The 22521-nt window shown below is 43.3% G+C and overlaps 1 protein-coding gene across 1 annotated transcript in view; it reads left to right on the plus strand.

Annotated features, from left to right (window-relative positions):
• The window catches only part of dpyd (dihydropyrimidine dehydrogenase), a 675582-nt gene that overhangs the window by 368037 nt on the left and 285024 nt on the right, over window positions 1-22521 (plus strand). The window lies entirely within an intron of this gene.

A 22521-nucleotide genomic window follows, 5' to 3' on the forward strand; every position in this document is an offset into this window, starting at 1 on the left:
GAACGCGCTGGTTTAGAACGTTCACATTGCGGTAGATTTGTGCCCCAAATGCCGAGAAAAATACTGCGCGATATAATGGGCCCAAATTGAGCTACTCGCAATATTAAACTTTGTATAAAGGGATCTTTAGAAGCCCTTTTTAATGTAAAAATATACAACCTAACTTCTGCTATTTGCTTTATGAGACCCTGCGGTTGCTGGCGGTCGCGGGTTTAGAGATTGATTTTTAAACTACTATAACTATTATTCAAGGCCTTTAAACCTAATAATAGCTTTTGCGACGGGGTCTTCCAGCGATTTTTCGTTAATAATTAACTAGGCTGAACATTTTCGATTGGAACAGCTTAGAGAAAATCGCGTTTTAAACCCGCCCCCTCTAAACGGCGCCAAAATCGCGCACAACCTCAGCAGCAGATCTTCAACGACGCTTCAGGTAGGCTTTGCAACATACCTAACTTTAGTACTTTACCTTGGAGACACAGCGTGAAAACAGCCCCCTTGGCCCACCGAGTCAGCGCTGACCAGCGATCAACCCGTACACTAGCACTGCCCTGCACAATAGGGACAATTTACAAATTAAGGAGGATAATTAACCCACAAAGCTGCTCGACTTTGGGAAAAGGGAGGAAACCGGAGCACCTGGAAAAAACCCACGTCATCATAGGGAGGACGTACAAACTTGGTAAAGAGAGTACCCATAGTCAGGATCGAACCTGGGTCTCTGACCCTGTAAGGCAGCAACTCTACCGCTGCGCCACTGTGCCACCCCTGATAGGAGTAAAAATATGTCACCCTTACTTTCTTTCGAGCTTTTGATACATTTTTGAATATTCCTGACATTTGGAAGCATTCCAAGACTATTAAACATGAAATTAATCATCTTAAAATTCCTTTATTTGCTTGAATCGCACGATCATCTCAAAGTAGTGCCACTATCTCAAACTGCAGGCATCTTGTAAAGGGCCTGTCCCACTTTAACAACCTAATTCCCAACCTCTCCCGAGTTTGCCCTTGACTCATACTCGCAGCATGGTCGTCACGAAGTTGTAGGAGGTAATAGTTAGGTCGTAGGTAGGTTGTGATGCTGGTCGTAGGTACTCGTGGCATCAAGTAGTTTGGGGCGTTTTTCTAGCCTGATGAAAAATGTCCACGAGTAAAAAAGGTTGTGAATTAGGTCGTGAAAGTGGGACAGGCCCTTAACTGTAACATAATTGAAGCTTTACCTTAAACATGGAAAAGCAGTCAGCAAAACTAGTCACTGCAGAGCAAGTGTTTAAAATATATAGGGTGTTGCATCTTCATTCAGACGATGAACTATAAGAACCTTGTTTTAACGAGCTGTCTTGAAATGGCGGAAAAGCGAAAGGTCAAATGGTGACAGAACAGTTTTGATGATTGTTTTAGGGAGATGTGGAAAGTCGAATGGAGCTGACAAAAATGTTGAACTGGTGAAATTCCAAGACAGTTGCAAGACAACTGTGGAGGTGGTAGCTGACGGTGGAATTTTAAAATAGAAGAAATAAGAAACAGGCAAAGGAAGGTCTCAAGATGTGAAGAGATTTGATGGACAGAATTACAGGAAGTAAGACTCAAGTTGGAGGAGGACTCAGATAGCAAATGCTGAACTTTTCCCTGCTCCACAGATTCTGCTTGATTTAGTTAAGTTTAGTTTATTTTAGTTTCGAGATACAGTTTGGAAACAGGCACTTCGGCCCACCAGATCCGCACCGACCAGTGATCCCCCCACAAATCAGAATCAGATTCTATTCGCCAAGTATGTTTTGCAACATACGAGGAATTTCACTGGCCAGGTCAGTCATACAATTAAAAGCAACAGAAACAGAAGCAACAGATACACATTTAACATGAACATCCACCGCAATGACTCCTACACATTCCTCACTGTGATGGAAGGCGAAATAAAGTTCAAGTCCTTCCTTTTGTTCTTCCTCGGTTGTGGGCCTCGAGCCCTCCATTAACGGGATGGTCTTGACTCCTGTAGCCGGCGGCGTTCAGGCCCTCCGCGTCGAGGCGTTCAGCTCCCCTGCGCCGGGCGATCAAACCTCGCGTCGGGGCTAGTCGAACCTTCTGCGGCGTTGGAGCCCCCGACTAGCCTCTCCCCTGAGACTGCGAGCCCTTGATGGGAACTCCGCAGGCCGCGGTGGGAGCGTTCCGAGGCAAGGGATCAGCTCCGATGTTAAGTCCATGCCCCGCGGTGGGGCTCACGACAGTCCGAGGAGGCTTCCAACTCCATCGATGGTAGGCCGCAGAGCCCGGAGAATGTGATCTGAAAATCAATCACATCTCCGGGAAGGTAAGAACTTGAAAAAAAGTTTCCCCCGATCCCCACACCCCCTCCCCCCACATAAAACAAACCAAAGTACATTGAAACAAACTCTTAACAGACGCTAAAAATAACAAAAGATGAAAAAACGAACAGACTGCCGGCAGGGCTGGCCATCTCCCCGGCGCACCTGGTGGACATTAACACTACCTACATACACTCGGGACAATTTTATATTCATACCAAGCCAATTAACCTGCAAACCTGTACATCTTTGGAGTGTGGGAGGAAACCGAATGCCTCGGAGAAAACCCAAGCAGATCATGGGGAGAACGTAAAAACTCCATACGGACAAGCACCCGTCATGGCCTCTGGCGCTGTAAGGCAGCAGCTCCACTGTGACACCACCGTGCCGCCATCTTCCGATTGTTTCCAGCATTTACATTATTAATTTCTGATTTCTAGCACTTATGGTGGTGCTTATTTTTTATTTTGCACTTGTGCTGTATAGTTGTTTGAGAAAGGCGAAGCAGTAAGGGTTTGAGGTGAATACGTTGCAAAGATCGTATAACAATGACAATTGTTTGCATGTAGGGAGAAACTGGGGCATGCAGGAACTGCAGGCTCCATATTGTTCTCCCTTCAAACATCATTCCTCATGTATTCACAAAAGTGAATATAGACACATAATGTAACTCAGCGGGACAGGCAGCATCTCTGGAGAGAAGGAATGGGTGATGTTTCGGGTCGAGACTCTTCTTCAGTTCCTTCCTACGCACAAAGGTGAATAGTCAGATTGTCAGGGGTTACGGGGAGAAGGCGGGAGAATGGGGTTGAGAGGGAGAGATAGATCAGCCTTGATTGAATGACGGGGTAGACTTGATGGGCCGAATGATCTAATTCTGCTCTTATAAGTTAAGAACTTATGAAAAGACTTTCATAGCATCCATCTTGCCTTACTCCAATATGACCAACGTAATAGAAACATAGAAAATAGGTGCAGGAGTAGGCCATTCGGCCCTTCGAGCCAGCACCGCCATTCAATATGATCACGGCTGATCATCCAAAATTAGTACCCCGTTCCGGCCTTTTTTATTGAAGTTTTGAAATAGTCGTGATTTAAAAATTGTAGTAATCTTAGGAAGCCCGCACATACACTGATCTTATCTAGGCAAACTTCCACATGCACCATCTGACAAATTCGGTAATGCTGCCTGAGGGATAAACATTGGCCTGACCTCCAAGGAGAAGTGTCTTCCTATTCTACATATAGTATCATGGGACCTTTGATATCCATGCATTGAAGCAGAGGGCACTTTTGGTTTAAGATCTCATCCAAAAGATGGAACATCCACGAATACAATGTTCTCTCTCCGTTGTATCACAATGTCAGCCCACATTTAACAACGTTCCCAATTTAATAGAAATGATGGCTGATTACAAATGGTGCACATGGGCGGCACAGTGGCGCAGAGGTAGAGTTGCTGCCTTGCACTGCCAGAGACCCAGGTTCAATGCTGTCTGTACCGAGCTCCTCCTGTTTCCTCCCACACTCCAAAGACATACAGGTTTGTAGATTAATCACCTTCAGTAAAATTGGCCCGAGAGTGTAGAATGGTGCTAGTGTAGGGGGTGATCGATGGTCTGTCCTGGCCGGGCCTGTTTCCACGCTGCTTCTCTAAAGTTTAAAATCTAAATTCTGGGACATCTTGTTGGAAGGGAAGCGCTTTGCTTAATATGTCGATAAAAAATAAAATATTTAAATAAATTAAACCATTAATTGTTTTGTAATTGCCATCATTCAATCAATGTTTAATCTACTGTCAAAAGCTTGGATTAACTCCCACAATTCACATTTTTAACTTGTGCAGTAAGGAAAGGCATTGGGTGGAGAATAAGCACAAACTGTAAGGGTCCTCCTAACTTTAAAGATAATACCAGAATTTTAACAGCAAGGCACCTGCCAATCCCTCAGATGGAAACTGGCAGACAGCTGATGTGTCTATCATCGTTTTTTTTAAAGATGCATCTCAGTTCTTTCCGATGATGGTGTAAATAAACAAGCCATTCTTTGGATAGAATATCTCAACTTTAAAGTCTGTACGGTTACCTGACTGCATCAGAACTGGCACGATGATTTGCTTCAGTAGCCTAAGGGCACAGAGAGAGTAAGAATCTGTTCCAGTTTTCATTTGAGCTTGCTGTCCAAGTACAAGAAAGTGCTCACACTGGAAGGATTCTGCACGTCTGTGATGCCACTGAGCGATACACTTCCAGCTCTGCAGGGTGGCACATTGGCAGGCAGCTGGAACTAGTGGAGCCAGGCTTCAACAGATAACCTCACAGCTTGTCCCATCAGTCAAAGCTATCTCCAGCTGGCAGCTCAGGACTAATCTTGCACTAAAGGTTGTCGGATGCAGTGGCTAGGCCTGGGAGAAGGACCTATCCTATGTGCAGGGTGCAGGGAGTTCAGCGTAGGTCCACCAGGTTAATTCCCGGGATGGCAGGTCTGACATATCATGAAAGAATGGATCGACTGGGCTTGTAGTCACTGGAATTTAGAAGGATGAGAAGGGATCTTAGAGAAACACATAAAATTCTTAAGGGATTGGACAGGCTAGATGCAGGAAAAATGTTCCTGATTTTGGGGGAGTCCAGAACCAGGGTTCACAGTTTAAGAATAAGAGAGGAGTCCAAATCTACCATCTACTTCAATGGAGACCCTCAAACTATCAGACTTTACGGAACTTTTTCTTGCACTATATGTTATTCCCTTTATCCTGTGTCTGTACACTGTGAATAGCTCAATTGTAATCACGTGTAGACAGGATAGCACACAACAAAAAGCTTTTCACTGTTCTTCGGTACACGTGACAATAAACTAAGCTAAACTAAACTGAACTAAAGTAAAGTAAAGTAACATTTGAGTTTGAGTTTCTTTGAAGGTATACGGCGTGGAAACCGGGCCTTCACAAGTTCACGTTATAGGAGTAAATTTGGGCCATTTGGCCCATCGAGTCTACTCTGCTATTCAATCATGGCTGATCTCTGCCTCCCAATCCTATCTTCCTGCCTTCTCCCCATAACTCTTGACACCCATTCTAATCAAGAATTTGTCTATCACTGTCTTAAAAATACCCACTGACTTGGCCTCCACAACCCTCTGTGGCAATGAGTTCCACAGATTAACTACCCTCTGACGAAAGAAGTTCCTCCTCACCTCCTTTCTAAAACAGCGGCCTTTAATTCTGAGTCAAGGACTTATGGTCCTAGACTCTCTCACCAGTGGAAACATCCTTTCTGCATCCACTCTATTTATGCCTTTCATTATTCTGTAAGTTTCAATGAGGTCCCCCCTCAACCTTCTAAATGACATCTCCAAGTTTGCGGATGACACAAAGCTGGGTGACAAGGACAAAGCTGCGAGGAGGATGCTATGAGGCTTCATGGCGACTTGGATAGGTTGGTGAGTGGGCACATGCATGGCAGATGCAGTATAATGTGGATAAATATGAGATCATCCACTTTGGTGGCAAGAACAGGAAGGTAGATTATTATCTGAATGGTGTCAGATTAGGTAAAGGGGAGGTGCAACGAGATCTGGGTGTCCTTGTACATCAGTCACTGAAAGTAAGCATGCAGGTACAGTAGGCAGTGAAGAAAGCTAATGGCCTGTTGGCCTTTGTTACGAGAGGATTTGAGTTTAGAAGCAAGAAGGTCCTACTGCAGTTGTACAGTGCATGGTGAGACCACACCTGGAGTATAGTGTGCAGTTTTGGTCTCTTAATTTGAGGTAGGACATTCTTGCTATTGAGTGATTCACCAAATTACTTCCCGGGATGGCAGGACTAACAGATGATGAAAGAATGGGTTGACTGGGCTTGTATTCACTCGAATTTATAAGCATGAGAGGATATCTTATAGAAACATATAAAATTCTTAAGGGATTGGATATGCTAGATGCAGGAAAAATGTTCCCCATGTCGGGGGAGTCAAGAACCGGGGATCATAGTTTAAGAATATTGGGTCAGCCATTTGGGATTGAGATGAGGAAAAATGTTTTCACCCAGAGAGTTGTGAATCTGTGGAATTCTCTGCCACAGAAGGCAGTGGAGGCCAATTCACTGGATGTATTCAAGAGAGATAGTTAGATGTAGTTCTTAGGGCTAACGGAATCAAGGGATATTGGGAGAGAGCAGGAACGGGGTACTGATTTTAGATGATCAGCCATGATCATATTGTATGGCGGTGCTTGCTCGAAGGGCCGGATGGTCTACTCCTGCACCTAATTTCTATGTTTCAAACGCTTATCGTATGCTAAGAGTGTTGAACTCACTCCAACTGTGAATAATTGAAGCAAATGGGATATAGTTAAAGAGATGCTGGACAAACATGGGAGGGAGAAGGGAATAATAGGGCACTGGTGGTTTTTAGCTGAGGAAATACGAGAGGTGGCTCAATTAGAGCTTAAAAGGCTAAATTCAGGTCTTGGGACTATATAGCTAAACAGTTTTAAATCATCCCTTACCTGAACTTTGCAATGCTACGTAACACCCATTACTCAACTGCCAACTTAACCGTCTCCATTTTTCCAGAGGAGATAAGGAAGGATATTTTCTTCAGAGCCATATTTTTAGTTTAGCAATTTTAGTTTAGAGAGACAGCGTGGAAATTGTCCCTTTGGTCCACCTTGTCTGCGCCAACCAGCGATCACCCCGTACATAAGCGCTATCCTACACACGAGGGACAATTTACAATCTTTACCGAAACCAATTAAACTTCAAACCTGTACATTTTTGGGGTGTGGGAGGAAACCGGAATCACCCGGGGAAAACCCACGAGGTCACGGGGAGAACGTACAAACTCCGTACAAACAGCACCCATAGTCAGAATCGAACCTGGGTCTCTATTGCTGCAAGGCACCAACTCTACCACTGACTTTGACTTCTGTAACTTCAAGTAACCCTTGCTTTCCCTCTCTCTCCATTCCCCCTTCCCAGTTTTCTGACCAGTCATACTGTCTCCGACTACATTTTATCTCTGTTTACTTTGTTGTTACCTTCTTCCAGCTAACAATGATCTATTCTACATTTTTCCTGAACTCCATTCCCCCTGTCATGTTTTCACACCTTACACTTCCTTATCTGTGTATCTCCCTCTCTCCTGACATCAGTCTGAAGAAGGGTCTCGACCCAAAATGAAACCCATTCCTTCTCTCCAGAGATGTTGCCTCTCCTGTTGAGTTACTCCAGCATTTTGTGTCTATCTTCGGTTTAAACCAGCATCTGCAGTTTCTTCGAACACAACTCTATCGCTGTGCCGCTGTGCCACTTGTATTCATATTCAAAATCTGAAACTTGCTCTGTCCAAACAATAACCTCTGGATCAATTGAGAATTTCAAGTGTGTGATCATTCAATTTTTGCTGGATAAGATGCAGAGAGAAATGGATCAGTCGGGTAAATTGAATTCAGTCGTAGATTAAATAGCTGGTTGAAGGACTGGATGGACTACTTTGTTACTTCCCAAAAAAGGCCAGTAATGACTTTGGACCCAAGGGATGCAGAATTCATGAGATCTGAAAAATGAAATAACAGGATATTTAAGAAATGGCATAAATGCCTGAGGTTTCTGAGGATGTTTGGCAACTAACTGAAAAAACACAAGTAGAAACTGTAGATAAACTATTTTCTTCCTTCGAGGAACTAAAAGAGCCAGTGACTACTTCATTATCCTCAGCAACAGATTACCATAGATCTGGCATTGAGGTTTGCCAGCTCCAGCCTTTGTTCCCATTGAAATGTTCAACATTCTAGGTGTTTTGGGGAAAGTAGATACCGAGATTAGGTTTCCTTTCATGTTGTTCATCTGGAACCAGGGACGTAGGTTCAGAAATAGGAGATGAGGAAGAATTTATTCTCTTAGCAGGTCATGGATATTTGGAATTCTCTCTGGAAGCTGAGTCGTGGACAACATGCAGGACTGAGGTAGATACATTTTTAGACTGAAGGAGAATCAAGATTGATGGGAACAGCCAAGGGGGCAGAGTTCAAGCCAAAATCAGATCAGCCAAGACCTTTCTGACGGGCAGATCGGGTTCAAGTAGCCATATGTTCTACTTTTGCTCCTTTTTTTATGTTCTTATGCTGGAATATTTGTCAGTGTTGACAACTACCGTATCCTCTCTGCTCCTAGACCTGATGGTTGTGAGAGATTATCTTGATGCTATTACTGTTCATATTATTCACACAATCTTGCACAACTATCCTAAATGCTTCCAGAGCTCCTCCATCTCTTGGTGAGAGAGTTCTGTGGCATTTTCCAGTGGCCTTAGACTCCAGGAACTCAGTCAAATCACATGATCCCCTATCTTAGTACCGTTGAACACAGACACAAATGCTGGAGCAACTCAGCGGGTCAGGCACCATCTCTGGAGAAAATGGACGATGGATCGCATGAAAATTGCATGATGGATTAGGCTGCGTCCACGACTCTCTGCAGTTTCTTGCAGTCTTGGGCAGAGCAGATACCATACCGAGCTGTGATGCATTCATATCGGATTCACTCTGTGGCACATCTGTAGAAATAAGGGCGACACAGGATCACAACAGTAGAGTTTCTGCCTTACAACGCCAGAGACCTGGGTTTGATCCTGACGATGGGTGCTGTCTGTACGGAGTTTTTACGTTCTCCCTGTGTCCACGTTGGAAATATAGACAATAGACAATAGGTGCAGGAGTAAGCCATTTGGCCCTTTGAGCCAGCACCGCCATTCATTGTAATCATGGCTGATCATCCCCAATCAGTACCCCATTCCTGCCTTCTCCCCTTATTCCCTGACTCCACTATTTTTAAGAGCCCTATCTAGCTCTCTCTTGAAAGCATACAGAGAACCTGCCTCCACCACCCTCTGAGGCAGAGAATTCCACACACTCACTAGAGAAAAAGTGTTTCCTCGTCTACGTTCTAAATGGCTTACTCCTTATTCTTAAACTGTGGCCCCTGGTTCTGGACTCCCCCAACATCGGGAACATGTTTGCTGCCTCTAGCGTGTCCAAGCCCTTAACAATCTTATATGTTTTAATGAGATCTCCTCTCATCCTTCTAAACTCCAGAGTGTAAAAGCCCAGATGCTCCATTCTCTCAGCATACGACAGTTCCGCCATCCCGGGAATTAACCTTGTAAACCTATGCTGCACTCCCTCAATAGCACAAATATCCTTCCTTTAATTAGGGGACCAAAACTGCACACAATACTCCAGGTGTGGTCTCACTAGGGCTCTGTACAACTGCAGAAGGACCTATTTGCTCCTATATTCGATTCCTCTTGTTATAAAGGCCAACATGCCATTCGCTTTCTTCTCCTCTATAATTCTTGGTATTAGACCCTTTCTCTATGACAATGTCTCACTCCCAGTATCAAATTTCAATTGAAGCACTCAGCAAATTTGTTACAAAACTAACACACCCATCCAAATGTGTGTGACCAATGCCACAAATGAAAGGAAAAAGTAGCATACCTACATCTAATTTAATAATTTATTAAGGGCATAACATAACTAAATCCTTAAATTTTATTTAGGTTCTCTATACCATTTTTCACCTACGTGGAAAATCGGTTGCGCCTTCTTAAGTACAACTGTGTTCATTTGCCCATTAATTATTAAATCAAGACGATCTGTATCAATTGGAAGGAAAGCTAAGAATTTATTTCTGGAGTAAATTATCTCTTGTTCAGAGTGGTGGAGAAAGATTACAGATCACTTTACTTTCTCAGTAATGGAAAATGAAAGAGGATATGAACCGATGAAGAATCTTTAAACCGTTTTTCAGTAAATTGAAAAATGTTTATTCAGTTCAAATGAACTGCTTTGTGATAACTGAATACTCCATAATTATGTGGGTGAGGATGGAAAACGAAATAGCATTTGCTTTTGTAAACATTATTGAATATTTAATTTGTATCTTAGAACTTGGCCTGGGATTGTTTGAATACCTGAATACAAAATAGAAGAAGCAAAAAAAAACCCCAGCAGTTGCCAGAAATCTGAAATAAAACCAGAAAGAAAAGACTGGAAAAAATTGGCAGATCAGGCAATATCAGTGGAAGAATATAATTGTCATGTCAACTCAAGTAATTGTGAAATTTTATAAATTATTTTATTAACAATCAAAAGAGCACAAGATGATGATAAATTTTATTTTTATATTGTCACAGATGATCTGTTACTTTTATCTTCAGTGTTAGCTAATGGTGTAAAACACCTTTGGGGAAAATTCACTGTACTAGACTAGAATTATCCACCTTGATTGACCACAAAACGGTACTCAAAACTCAGTGCTCAGAAGGGTCGGCACGGTGGCGCAGCAGTAGAGGTGCTGCCTGACAGTGCCAGAGACCTGGATTCGATCCTGACAATGGGTGCTGTTTGTACGGAGTTTGTACGTTCTCCCCGTGACCGCATGGGTTTTCTCCGGGTGCTTCAGTTTCCTCCCACATTCCAAAGACGTGCAGGTTTACATAGAAACATAGAAAATAGGTGCAGGAGTAGGCCATTCGGCCCTTCGAGCCTGCACCTCCATTCAATATGATCATGGCTGATCATCCAACTCAGTATCCCATACCTGCCTTCTCTCCATAGCCCCTGATCCCTTTAGCCACAAGGGCCACATCTAACTCCCTCTTAAATATAGCCAATGAACTGGCCTCAACTACCTTCTGTGGCAGAGAATTCCACAGATTCACCACTATCTGTGTAAAAAATGATTTTTTCTTCTCGGTCCTAAAAGACTTCCCTCTTATCCTTAAACTGTAACTCTTGTTCTGGACTTTCCCAACATCGGGAATAATCTTCCTGCATCTAGCCTGTCCAATCCCTTAAGAATTTTGTAAGTTTCTACAAGATCCCCCCTCAATCTTCTCAATTCTAGCGAGTACAAGCCGAGTTTGTAAATTCTAGCGTGTACAAGCAAGTTTATAAGTTAATTGGCTTTGGTGAAGATTGTAAATTGTCCCTGATGTGTAGGATAGTAATGGTGTATGGGACTCGCTGGTCGGCAATGACTTGGTGGGCCGAAGGGCCTGTAGTCCGCAATGCAACCCCAAAACTAAACTAAATGCACCAGCTAAATTATATAACTAATTTTCTTGTAAAAATCCAGTTTAAATGCCAATTGAAATTTATGATATTTTTATCAGTCTGGATAGTCCATTCCTAATACTAGAAGCTGAGGGGATAATTGATCGAAGTATATAAAATTGTGAGAGGTGGAGATAGGATAAATAGTCAGAACCTTTTTCCAAGGGCATAGTTATAAGGTATGGGGGTGAAGTTTAATGGAGATACGCAGGACAAGTTTTTTACACAGAAAGTAGTGGGAGCCCAGAACCATTGCCAGAGGTGGTGATGGAGGCGGGGGTGGTAGTGGTGTTTAAGAGGCGTTTATATAGGCATATGGAAGTGCAGAGAATAGGGGGATATGGATCATGTTCAGGCAGATGAGATCAGTTTTTAACTTGGCATCATATTCAGCCCAAACATTGTGGGGCAGAGGCCTTATTCCTGTTCTATGTTCTGCATTCACCATTCTTTGCAGCATGTAGCCACCAAGAACGCTGTGTTCTTCATAACTACCCGAACAGAATATTTTGTTCAAAATAGACAAAAAGTGCTGAACTAACTCAATGGGTCAGGCAGCATCTCTGTGACTTTTCGAGTTAGGAACCTTCTTCACTCTGAAAGTTGTGAGTGGGAGTAAAGAGCTGGAGGCGAGAAAAGACCAGGACTAATCAAGGCCAGCCACAAATGACCCATTGCTGACTGGAGAGGGTGTAATCTCAAGAGAGAAACAATGTGAAGAACTGAAGTTAAACACAAAAAGCTGGAGTAACTCAGCGGGACAGGCAGCTTCTCTGGAGAGAAGGAATAGGTGATGTTACAGGTCGAGACCCTTCTTCAGACTAGTCAGGGGAAAAGGAAAGAGAGATATAGAGGATGATGGAAAGAGATAAAGAACAATGAATGAAAGATATACAAACGCGTAACGATGATAAAGAAAACAGGCCATTGTTAGGCATTTGTTGGGTGAAAACGAGAAGCTGGTGTGACTTGGGTGGGTGAGGGATGGAGAGAGGGGGAATGCCGGGGTTACTTGAAGTTAGAGAAATCAATATTCATACCACTGGGCTTTGAGCTGTCCAAGCAAAATGTGAGATGGTTGTCATAATCATGTACAGTTGTGTATTAAAAATGTTAAATCTGCATTTCTGCTTCCCTTTATGTTAGTGGAAGACAAGGCAAACATTTTACAGTAGAATGGAAGCAGATGTCTCAGAGCATTCTCTTGAATGAATTAAATTATTATGCTGAATCAGACAACAAATGAAGGTTTAGAGATGCCAAGACTGTCACATTAAAACTTTAATGAAAGGATTAACAGACACAAAGGTCAATTTAAATAGTAAAATAAATTAAATCATTGTGGAAACTGTCCAATTCTTTAACAGACGATGAGAGCGCCTCACTCTACAATTGACAGGAGGAAATTCCTAATGCGTTTAGCGGGGCCCCTGGGATGGGGGTGGGGGGGAAATGGGGGCTGTGGAGAGATATTGGGCCGGCACGGTGGTGCAATGGTAGAATTGTTGCCTTGCATGGCCAGAGACCCAGGTTCGATCCTGACTATGGGTGCTGTCTGTACAGAGTTTGTACCTTCTATTCTCCCTGTGACTACATGGGTTTTCTCTGGGTGCTCTGGTTTACTGCCACATTCCAAACACATAAAGGTGTGTAGGTTAATTGGCTTTGGTAAAAATTGTAAATGATCCCTGATGTGTAGGATAGAACTAGTGGGCTTGGAACGCTGGTCGGCGTGGACTTGGTCGCCAAAGGACCTGTTTCCTTTCTGTTACTCTAAACTAAAATAAAATGGGAAGGAGAGCGTTATTGTAGGTTATCTATAATTGGAGAATTCAATGTCATACTGTTGAGGTATATGCTACCCAAGTGAATTCCTTCTTTATGTCGTACTGTACACCTTCTTTACCATCCTATCTACACTAACACTATTTTGTTTTGTTTCTGTTGAGAAAGATCAATAACTGTATCAACTACGATGTGACCAGGTTCATTAAAATATTTAGTTGCTTTTAATACAGCGTTTGCATTAAGGGATTTAAAGTGATGGCCAAAAAATTGGCAGAACAACTTTCCTTGTTCCGACTAATTGCTTTTCTGGCATATTTCCCTTCACAATATACAAACTCGTTGTAAACAATTAGGACAGATTCCTTCGCTCAGTGCCAGGAAGGCAATAATTCCCCTCCATTCTGTCCAACATAAAAATAATCCCACACTGTGGACTTTGGGAATATTGTTAATTTGAATTCCAGGCCTTGCCCTTGCTCCTATGTAATTATGTATTGCATGGTGGCCACTCTTTGCTTGCATAGTCCGTGCCATCGACTATACCAAAGCCATTCGATCCATTGATCATTCTTCTGAGGTTGCAAAATCGAGGATAAATGTGGCTTTCTTTGCTTGTACTAACCATCATCATTGAATGAATTTGGAGTATTGTGAGCAATTTTGGGCCCCATATCTGATTTTTGTCCAACATATTTTTCAAATTCCCCATTTTCGGAACTCGTTCTGCTGCAAGGTGATTGAATTAAAATATTAACTTTGCTTCTCTCTTCATAGATTCTGCTGCACCTAATGAGTCTCGCTGTACGTTTTCTGTTTTAGTTTAGATTAATAGCATCTACATTTGTTTTGCGTTTCAAATTGATAAATCTAATGTGATTTTAAAATGATTATTTTGTAGTTTGACTTTATGTTACTAGTATAATGCACTACCACACAAACCAATTTAGTGTGTGCAAATATTGATTATTTCTCTTTATAATTTGAACTTTCTTTCCCTTTCGTTTAACCTAACTGGTGTTTCAGATTAGAATGATTCCCATGTGACCGTAATTTTTTGGCCTTAAGATCTGAAGTGTCTTGAGCAAATAAAAGTTGCTCTATCTGTATTTCATCTCATTACCCTTCCTGTGTGTTTTGTGGCCTCACCTGCATTAAATTAACGTGTTGTTTAAAGTTAACTATTTTGATTTCTGGTTCACAGAGTCATGCAACACAGAAACAGGACCTTTGGTCCACTTGCCCAAACCTACCAAGGTGGCTTCCTTTGGCCCATATCTCTTTTCCTTTCCATGAACCCATCCAAATATCTTTTCTACATTGCAATTGTACCCAATCCAGAATCTCCTCTGAGAGCTCATTCCATGTACCCACCACACGCTCTGTGAAAAACCTGTCCCTTGCATCTCCTTTAAATCACCCTCAACGTATGCCCTTCATAACTGTAGTCATTGAATGCAGGGGTGAAAGACCGTCCAGTCCCCAACGCAAAGATGTTTAAAGGTTTTAAAGGTTAGAATATATAGAAACATAGAAAATAGGTGCAGGAGTAGGCCATGCGGCCTTTTGAGCCAGCACTGCCATTCAATATGATCATGGCTGATCACCCAAAATCAGTACCGCATTCCAGCATTTTCACCACATCCCTTGATTCCGTTAGCCCTAAGAGCTAAATCTAACTCTCTTTTGAAAACATCCATTGAATTGACTTCCACTGCCTTTTGTGGCAGAGAATTCCACAGATTTATGGGTGAAAAAGTTTTTCCTCGCCTCGGTCCTAAATGGCCTACCCCTTATTCTTCAACTGTGACCGCTGGTTCGGAATATAAACAGACAAAAGCAAAAATGTAATGTAAAGTAGTAGCCTGGAAGACGGGAACTAAAAAAAATATATGGGAAGAGGATTGTGGAGAGGGATATGAATTGGCTGGATATACAACAGGTTTATATCATGTGCAGCGATCAGAGAACAATAGTGTTTAACAAAGTGTGTTGGGTAAAGAAAGGTCACCAGATGATGTGGAGTCATTTTGGAAAGTTAATGTAAAGAGTAGAATTCCTGCAACTACGGAAGAGGATGTAAAAACATTGACTTGATGGGATGGAGAAGATGAGGGGAAAAAAGGAGGAAGAACTGCCAGGGGAGAATATAAAATAGAGAGAGGTGATAGTGAGAGCTGGAACAGCACCACTGAGGAAGACTGGAGTGGAAGAGGGTGGAATTGGAAATGAGAAAACTGACTGAAGTGAAACTTCACAATTCATTAATATTAACCAGTATTTCCCCAAATAAATCCAGACAGCCCCCAGGTTAGTAAGTCTTTCATTTTTGAGAATTGTTTATAAGCGATTTTCTCTGTAAAAGAAATTCATCCAAAAAAGCAACTTAACCACATAAAAATTAAACATAAACAGCCACCACAGCGGCGTGTGAGAATCCCCAGGGCACACAGCATAAGCGGGGACCCACAGACATCAGTTCAATGTCCGGGCCACACACGCTGTCTCTCTCTCTGCAATCCCTGTCCACCCGAACAGTCAGAAAGCCGTCCACACTCGCACTAGACTCTGGGATGTCCTCATGGAGCCATATCCCTGCAAAACACTGAGATCACTGCATTCACGGCACTGAGTCCCCGCCAGTGCAGGCAGCACGTCCATCTTGTTTTTTCGGCGACCTCACATTCCCCACTGTGATAGAAGGCAAATAACTTATACCTTCTTTCCACCTTTTCTCCCGCGGTCGGGGCAAATGAAACTGCCGCAGTCGGCGATCGAAGCTCCTGCGATCGGGGTGGTCGTAGCTCCTGCGGTTGGAGCTCCCTCAGTCGATCCCTAACCAAGGGACCGTCAGCTCCACGATGTTAAAGCTGCAGTGTGGACGGATATACGATGAAAAAGTCGCATCTCCATCGAGGAAAGAGATTAAAAAAGTTTCCCCCAAACCCCCAACCCCCTCATAATACAAAAACTAAAGATACACTAAGAATATACAAGTTAACACAGACCAAAACAGCAAAAAAAGAAAAAGACGAAACAGGCTGTTGGCACAGCTGCCATTTATCATAAGTTCATAAGTCACAGGAGCAGAATTGGTACATTCGGCCCATTGAGTCTACACCGCTTCATTCACTACTGCATGATCTATCTTTCACTCCCAAATCCATTCTCTTGCCTTCTCCCCATAACCCTTGACACCCATACAAATCACAAATCTGTCAATCTCCACCTTAAAAATAGCCAATGACTTGGCCCCCTGAGCCGCCTGTGGCAATGGATTCCACAAATTCACTATTCTCCGACTAAAGAAATTCCTCCTCATCTCCTTTCCAAAGGTGTGTCCTTTTATTCGGAGGCTATGCCCTTTGGTCCTAGACTCTCATGGAAGCATCCTCTCCACATCCACTCTATCCAGGCCTTTCACTATTTGTATCATTTTGCTCCACCTACACTTGCTGTAATTCTTTCATTTCATTGAATGGTTACCTTAGCCATAATTAAACTAAGATACTGTATATAGTCATTAACAGATACATGAAATGTTATTATTATTATTATTATTATTATTATGACATGTTTGAAAAATATATGGGAAATTATGCATAACACTGAAATCAGTCCATCATAACCCAAAGAGCCCCTCTACCTGAAAGGTAATTGTGTCGGATAAACTAATAAAATGTAGCGACACCCGGTGGTGTCTTTGGGTAGTCAAACCCTCGGATTGGCTGCACCAGTCACGTGGGCGCGGGGGGCGGTATTAGCGCGCTTTTTACCTAGATGTATCATTCTAGCGCCACACTTGTGGAAGTAACATCGCGTTTTGGCTGTCTTACCGACCTGAGTTTATTCGTTGTTTTACCGTTACAAAATAAAACCCTTTGTATTCACTCACTGTCTCGACTCGCCAAAAATATCTATTGGGGAGAATGTTAATAAAAATCGAGAGTTGTGGAGTTAATGAATTGAAATAGTGTTTACATATTAGGTATGTAATTAAATAAAGATCCAAGCTTCTTCAGTCAACAAATTAATTCATGACAAGCGATTCCCTTGGGGAAACTAATTGAAGACTGGGCTTCTCCGGGGAAATTAATTAATTAAAGAGAGAAGTGTGGGGGATTGTAAAGATCGGGCATTCACTTGGGAAAATTAAATACGGGACTGTTGCGTGGTTGATTGGCAGCCAAGGGGAGAAGCAGCACTGCCAACGGATTTTGCTGGGGCGGCTGTGGACAGTACAAGAACAATTCATAAGTGATAAGAGTAGAATTAGGCCATTCGCCTTTCAATCATGGCCGATCTATCTCTCCCTCCTAACCCCATTCTCCTGCCATCTCTCGATAACTATTGAAGCCCATACTAATCAAGAATCTATCTAAGGTAGACGCAAAATGCTAGAGTAACTCAGTGGGACAGGCAGCATCTCTCGAGAGAAGGAATGGGTGATGTTTCGGGTCGAGACCCTTCTTCAGACTAATGTCAGGGGAGTGGGCGGGACAAGGATAGAATGTAGTCGGAGACAGTAAGACTGGGGAGAGAACTGGGAAGGGGAAGGGAATAGAGAGGGAAAGCGAGGGCTATTTGAAGTTAGAGATGTCAATGTTCATACCGCTGGGGTGTAAGCTACCCAAGCAAAATGAGAGTTGCTGTTCCCTCAATTTGCGCTGGGCCTCACTCTGACAATGGAGGAGGCCGAGGGCAGAAAAGTCAGATTGGTAATGGGAGGGGGAGTTGAAGTGTTGAGCAACTGGGAGATCAGGTAGGTTAAGACGGACTGAGCGGTAGTGTTCAGCGAAACGATCGGCGAGCCTGAACTTCGTCTCACCGATGCAGAGAAGTTGATACCTGGAACAGCGGTTTCGGTAGATGAGGTTAGAGGAGGTGCAAGTGAACTTCTGCTTCACCTGGAAAGACTGTTTGGGTCCTTGGATGGAGTCGAGAGGGGAGGTAAAAAGACAGGTGTTTCATCTCCTGCGGTTTGGGTGGGAAGGGACGAGATGACCAGGGAGTTTCGGAGGAAACGGTCTCTGTGGAAAGCAGAAATGGGTGGAGATGGGAGGATGTGGCCAGTAGTGGGATCACGTTGGAGGTGGCGAAAATGTTGGAGGATTTTATCTATTTCTGCCTTAAAGATATCCATTGACTTGGCCTCCACAGCCTTCTGTTGAAAGGAATTCCACAGATTCACCAAATGTGCATGGGTGGGGTGGAGTGAGGAGGTTGGAGTGCTGGGTGAGGGGTTGTAGGTGGCTGTCATGGTAAAATCATTACCCGGAGAGCCCCTCTACCCAGGGCCCGCTTTAGGAGGTGCGGGGCCCAATTGGGAACAATTTTGGTGAGCCCCAGGTTTCCACCCAAGATCTGTAGATTCATAGAAATATAATTGAAGTCTATTATAGACTTTATACCTCTATGGTAGAATGGAAAGTAATCAAAATGTGCGCTTAAAAAGTGCATGGGACTTAATGGACCAAACAGATCTAAGCTACATTTTAAAGTAAAATTGCATACATGTAAGCCTACAAGTACCAAACAAAATGTGTAGATCACCTCTGAAAAGTACATAGTTACAATACCACTTGTTTTAGTGACTGAAATGAATTTTTATTTTAAATTAAATAGATCCTGGAAAACCAATAACCATTGGTGAAAAACCAGTCCAGGCATTAAATTTTGGGCTTCTGCCCCATCCTACCCTTTGGGCTCTACCCCATCCTAACTTAGTTGTGTGTGTTAGTTGTCTGTGCGTGTTGTGTGTGTGTTAGGTGTCTGTGCATTATGTGTGTGTGGGAGGGAAGGAGAGAAGGAGAGAAGGGAGGGTGGGAGGGAAGGAGAGAAGGGATGGAGAGAAGGGAGGGAGAGATGGGAGGGGAGGAGAGAAGGGAGGGAGAGAAGGGAGGGGAGAGAAGGGAGGGAGGGAGAGAAGGGAGGGGAGGAGAGAAGGGAGGGAGGGAGAGAAGGGAGGGAGGGAGAGAAGGGAGGGAGGGAGAGAAGGGAGGGAGGGAGAGAAGGGAGGGAGGGAGAGAAGGGAGGGAGGGAGGGAAGGGAGGGAGGGAGAGAAGGGAGGGAGGGAGAGAAGGGAGGGAGGGAGAGAAGGGAGGGAGGGAGAGAAGGGAGGGAGGGAGAGAAGGGAGGGAGGGAGAGAAGGGAGGGAGGGAGAGAAGGGAGGGAGGGAGAGAAGGGAGGAAGGACGGGAGGGAAGTAGAGAAAGAAGGGATGGAGCGAATGAGAGAAGGGAAAAGAGAGAGGAAGGAGGGAGGGAAGGAGTAAAAGAGAGAAGAGAGGGAGAGTGCCGGCGGCAGGAGCGGATGCCGGGGTCCGGGCCGACGGGTGTGAGCTGAGGCCGATGTTTGTAAACGTTGCTCCAACCCCCAGCCCGGCCCTCCGTGTATTGTTCACCGCTGGGAGAGAGAGGGGTGGAGCCAGGGCTACATGCGTGAAGCACGGCGACTGGAGGGGCGGGTGCGCTGTCATGAGCGAACGACCCACCTCCCTCTCTCCCCCTTCTCCATTCCCCCTCCCCGTCTACCCTTTTCTTCCCCCTTCATCCCTCTACTCTCTCTCCACCCCTCTCTCCCCCCTCCACGTGGGGTAGATCTACCGCGGCCCCCTTACTCGCGGGGCCCAATTGGGAGCAATCGGTCCAATCGGCTTAAGGCCAGCCCTGCCTCTACCTAAGAGGTGATTGTGGTGGATAAACTAATAAAAATCAATTGGGGAGAATGTTAAAAATAAATTATAGAGAGTTATCAGGAGAGGTTGAGCAGGCTATGACTATTCGATGGAGCATAGGAGGATGAGGGGTGATCTCATAGAGGTGTATAAAATCATGAGAGGAATAGATCGGGTAGATGCACAGTCTCTTGCCCAAAGTAGGGGAATCGAGAACCAGAGCGCATAGGTTTAAGGTGAAGGAGGAAAGATTTTATAGGAATCTGGCAGGTACACTTTTTCACATAAAGGGTGGTGGGTGAATGGAATGAGCTGCCTGGAGGAAGTGGTTGAGGGATATGGGACAAACACAGGCAAGTGGGACTAGTGTAGATGAGACATGCTAGTTGATGTGGGCAAGTTGGACCAAAAGGCTTATTTCCACATTGTATGACTATGACTCAAAAGCAGACATATAATCAGTCCATCTGCATAGAAATTGGATGATAATGGAGAATAGCAACAGGAGCAATTTGATCTTTTAAGTGTGAGAGGGTGAGGGATGCAGTAATATGTTGAACCTTGGCATAAAAAGGTACAGTACACAATAATACCCTTCCTTGAAGTGAATACAATGCTTTCGTCTTTGATTTTTGTAAGACTGGCTAGCTCGACCTTGATCCCACGTGATCTATCCTTTAAGGGATTGGACAGGGTAGATGCAGGAAAACTGTTCCCCATATTGGGGGAGTCCAGAACCAGGGATCACAGTTTAAGAATAAGGGGTAGACCATTTGGACAGAGATGAGGAGAAACTTTTACACCCAGTGAGTTGTGAATCTGTGGAATTCTCTGCCACAGACGGCAGTGGAGGTCAATTCACTCGATGTTTTCAAGAGAGAGTTAGATTTAGCTCTTAGGGTGAATGGAATTAAGGGATGTCGGAAAAAAATCAAGAATGGGGCACTGATTTTGGATGAGCAGCCATGATGCCTACTCCTGCATCTAGTTTCTATGTTTCCTTCTGGATCATCCTAACTTGTGGTACCTTGTCAAAGGACTTCCTAATATCCATGTGGACAACGTCTACCCTTTCCATATCAGTCTTTATGGTACCCCTTCAAACAACTCAAATTTGTTAGACACAAATTCTCATGCACAATGGCATACTGACCATTCCTAATCTGTCTGAAGAAGGGTCTCGACCCGAAACGTCACCCATTTCTTCTCTCCAGAGATGTTACCTGTCCCGCTGAGTTACTCCAGCATTTTGTGTCTGCGATTTAAACCAGCATCTGCAGTTCTTTCCTACACATTCCTAATCAATCTTTCCCTTTCCAAATGCATGGCTCTCAGAATCCCTCCAATAATTTACTGATTATTACTGATGTTTAGCTCACTAGACTATAGTTCCAATATGTTTTCCCTGCAGCCTTTCCTAAATAATGGCATAACATTAGCCACCCTCCAGTCTCCAGACAACTCACCTATGGTTATTGATACAAATAATGCCACCAAGGGCCACACAATTTCTTCCCAGCTTCACAACAATAACCTAGAATATATTTGATCAGGTCCTGGAGATTTATCTACCTTTATTTTTTTAAGATCTCCTGCTCCTCTCCTGTAATATGGGCTCATTGGAAGACATCACTATTAGCTTTCCTGGGTTCCCGAGCAGCCATGTTGTGTTTAAGCATTTATTTTTGACCTTTGGAATTTTAATCATTCAGGGGGTGAAAAAGTGCAGAAAGAAATCCTCAGAAACAGTTCTTAGTTATTGGTGGGTGTCCAAAAACCAGATATAATGATTTTTAAAAAAGCAGCTAAGGCAGGTCACACTGGGTAAAATCATAAAAGAAATAAAATATATTTCACTGTTCCCCATAAAGGAATAGTGGGTATTGAGAGTATTTATATATGCTTTAAAAGAAAATCACATTTCCACTGGTTTATTTAAAAAGTAGGAGTGTTATTCATATTGTCTTTTTACTAAACTGGGCACATCAAAATAGAATGCATTCATTCATTTATAGTATTTATTGGAAAATATATTACTTGAAAGGAGAGCAGGCAGGGAGGTGTGTGTGTGTGGGGTGGAGGGGGGTGGGGGAGGGTGAGGGGGTAGTTCACTTCAATGTTTTGTTCAGCAATGGTTGACATTTCTTTCAGCATCCTCTTTCACAGCTCTACAGGAGTCTAAAGATATTCCGCTCTGATCCACAGATAAACTCTGTAATCAATTCTGGACAGATTAAAGAATGCATCTCTCTTTGACTTTCAAATAGAAATATCAGTTTCTTCAATTTCAGATGTTTGTAATTGAAACAAACTGACAATAAATCATTGAGTTTTAAACGTGGATATTAACAGTGCTGTAAATATATCGAGGAGATACAGTAATGCTGCTGCTGTATTTGTTTGAATAGTTTCCAATTGGAAGTGCCAAAGTAGCTTAGGATCTGTACATAAGATGATGGGTTAATGAATATTTAAATGTTAGCATAACACAGCATGATACAGTTAGATCCAGTCTACATAAGATAAATTGGAAATTGCCAAATATAATGGAACACTGTACCTGTGATGATGTGTTATAATTTATCTCTGGCTAGTTGAAAAAGGAATAATTTACTTAAATGTCAGTTATTTTTCAAGA

This window comes from Amblyraja radiata, chromosome 10 (genome assembly GCF_010909765.2).
Source record: "Amblyraja radiata isolate CabotCenter1 chromosome 10, sAmbRad1.1.pri, whole genome shotgun sequence".
Lineage (NCBI taxonomy): Eukaryota > Metazoa > Chordata > Chondrichthyes > Rajiformes > Rajidae > Amblyraja > Amblyraja radiata.